The following is a 3,146-nucleotide window of genomic DNA, read 5'->3' as shown; positions in this document are numbered from 1 at the left end:
CCCTACAAGGCACCTACATGCTAAGCCATAGCCTCCCCCTCACCAGGTGTTCAGGTGGAGTGGGTTCCTGCATTCAAGCTGGGGTGGGACAGGACTAGGACAGCAAGGGATGAGGGAACCAACTCTCTTAATCCGCTTCTGGTAACTTCAGTCTAGCTCACATAGCATTCAGAGCATTGTTCTTTATACTTTTTTTCTGACATAATTTTATCAAATAATATATATGATGAAATTAATATATGCACATTTAGAGTTTTCTGCTATAGGATGTGTGCTCACTGTAGAGAAACAGACACAGAGAGAGGAAAGTGAGAAATCACCCTCCCCCCCCTAGAGAGGATGGCCGTGCCACAATCCTTTCCCATCCGGTCTCCTCTCAGGATTTTGGACACATGTACACACTTGCATGGCATGGTTTTCAAGTCATTGGGTCCAGGACACAAACTATAGTTAGTCATGTGGGAGGTCACTGCCTTAACCATCATGCCACTTGCTGGCCCTAAAATATTTTTAGTATCAATTATTTTAGTAACTTTTTTTGACTTAAAAAAAAAATCGCCAGATGGTATGTTCATTTGCCAGAGAGAAAGAGAAAGTATCTTCCAATGAGGTGTGGTCACACAGCAATTCCTTCTCCATTTCTCCATCAGTCGGGATTTGGGGCATGTACCTACACATATGAACCTGGTGTGTTTTTTAAGCCTCTGGATTCTAGATTTGAACCACTCAGTTGGCCATTCAAGATTGGATTCCCTTCACTACCAGACCATGTGGCCAGCCTCAGTTTTGTAACAATTTAGGTGAACATAGGAACAAATACCAAATTAAATACTCTTAAATCAAAGACTACTACATTGACTAAGCCCCACCAGATGGATTCTAAGACTTAGTGTGAGTGGCAACCCCCAGTCTGAGGAAAATTACTGAAGGTCCAGAAATCTCTAATAGCAACACATCCTTCCTCAGGAAATGTAAATACAGTAGGCTTCAATTTCTCCAGCAGATGTTGTTTGTGTGGGAGTTTTGTCCTTTTTTCCGGAAGAATTTAAGGTATGTGAGCTGAGGAAGAGTGTTGAAAGGAAGTATTCCTCAGAGATTCCCCCACTATTTCTTGGTTTCTGCTCAAGCCTGGGGGGTGCAGATCTTTCTTTATCCATTGGATAAGAAGCAATGACTCAGACCCTCAAGGATAGAATACGTGTCTGTAACTTTTGCCTATGTCTATCAGAAACTTCATCTAGTTTATCTTCAGGATATAGAGACAGAGACAGCCTCTTTCAGTCTCAATACAACACATTGATTCCCCCTTGCTTTTTTTTTTTAAAGGAGGATTTGTAGGCTCCTGAGCTAATGTAGGAAGATGTCAGGAGAGGACTAAACTCTGGCTTAATTCCAGTTTTTCCTCTTTATCCCTCACCCAGTTTCTTTGTATAGGATGGAAATAAAATTAGTCAAAGAACCAAGCCAATATTGTTTTAGTTCATCTTCTTGCCCTTCTCTTCTGATCAAAGCAAAGTGTGTCTGGTGCCTATTAGAGTGTGAAAAATCTTTCTACTGAAGGAAAAATGGAGAATGGGTAAGGGAAATAAGTAGGGGTGAGAAAGCACTAGAAAGCTTTGAAAAGTTGTTGAGTTACAACCTGCTGTATTTCCCTACCCCACACTCTTGAAAGACAAGGAAAACTTCAAACAATGCCCTTTGACTGCACAATGCTATAAGCTGCAGTGGCCCCATGTTGAAACTATAAAGCAAATATGATCATTAAAAACATTTCTCTGAGTGTTTTATATTTCCCCACTTTTAACATATATTTTTCTTTCACCTGTAATTCTTCCATTTTTATCATGACCTTTTATCATGTTCTCCTTTGTGTTCTTCCTCCATGCGGATTGCTTCCCCATCTCCACACTCTCTGGTTGCCATGAGGTATCAGGGGCTGCTTGCTCTTAAATTCTTTTGCTTCGTCTTTTGTAGCTTTTTAACACTTGCCTCTCTGAAACCACAGCACCTGTCATAACTAATACACTAAGAAATGCATTGTAGATCAACTTCCAGCACTGCGTTTCACCCCAAAATGGGTTTGTAATCCACATGATATTCATTTGGTATCTTCAGATTTCATTGTAATTAATGATTTTTTCCAGAGGGCTGCCTTAAAAAAAATAGTTAACAGGTGGTTAACTTTGAGCAGTTTTAGGCTTATTGAAAAATTAAGCAGAAAGTACAGAGAGTTGCCATAATCCTATCACAGGTCCCCTATCATACCCCCAGTTTCCCCTATTAATATTTTCCATTAGTTTGATATATTTGTTAAAAATTGATGGACCAGTACTGAAAATTATTATTAACTAAAGTTCATAGTTGGCATTAGGGTTCATTCTTTCATTATATATTCTTTGGGTTTAGACAAAGCTGTAATAGTGTGCATCCACCATTATGAAATACTGCATAATGCCCTGCCCTGAAAAGCCTCTGTTCCACCTATTCATCCCTCCCCCAAGCCCCTGGCAATTCCTGGTAGATCTTACTATGTCTCTTTCTTCTTTTCTCTTACTTTCCCTCCTCCCCCTCCTTTCCTCTCCCTCTTTCACTCACTCTTTTCCTCTCTTCCCCCCCCCCTCTTTTTTTTTTAAGTTTAAGTTAAAAAAATAGGGAACGCTTCATGAATTTGCATGTCATCCTTGAGCAGTAGCCATGCTAATCTTCTCTGTATCATTTCAATTTTAGTATATGTGCTGCCAAAGCGAGCACTCTTTCTTTCTTTATGAATTATTTACCTATTATTTACCTATTCTTTTTGGCAAGGTCTTGTAACCCAGTCCCGGCTTCCAAGTTATCTAGGACTACAGATGGATGCCACCATATTCCTCCTGCTTTAGGTGAGGCTGGGAATTGAACCTGGGCCTCCCATGTGGCCTCGGCCATCTTACAGTGACATCCTCCTGCTTGGGCCACTATGGCTGGTCCTGCTGATTTTATCAGATTGGCATCTATTTTTATTTTTTAGAGAGATTTTTGCTATAGAGTGTGTGTGCTCACTGGAGAGATAGAAAGTGAAAAATTACACAGAGACACACACACACACACACACACACACACCCGGGGTGGGGGGGATGGTGGTGGCTATGCCGCATCCCCTTCTCCTG

The 3,146-nt window shown here is 40.8% G+C and overlaps 1 non-coding gene across 1 annotated transcript; it reads right to left on the bottom strand.

Annotated features, from left to right (window-relative positions):
- Nucleotides 1–2,644: 2,644 nt before the first annotated feature.
- Nucleotides 2,645–2,751, bottom strand: LOC114006284 (U6 spliceosomal RNA). The gene has a single exon (XR_003548025.1). It is a non-coding gene; the product is annotated as a U6 spliceosomal RNA (small nuclear RNA).
- Between the last annotated feature and the right edge of the window lie 395 nt (nt 2,752–3,146).

Source organism: Tupaia chinensis, unplaced genomic scaffold (assembly GCF_000334495.1).
Source record: "Tupaia chinensis unplaced genomic scaffold, TupChi_1.0 Scaffold146828_1, whole genome shotgun sequence".
Lineage (NCBI taxonomy): Eukaryota > Metazoa > Chordata > Mammalia > Scandentia > Tupaiidae > Tupaia > Tupaia belangeri.
The sequence above is the reverse complement of the archived record's forward strand: the minus strand, read 5'-3'. Positions and strand labels throughout refer to the sequence as shown.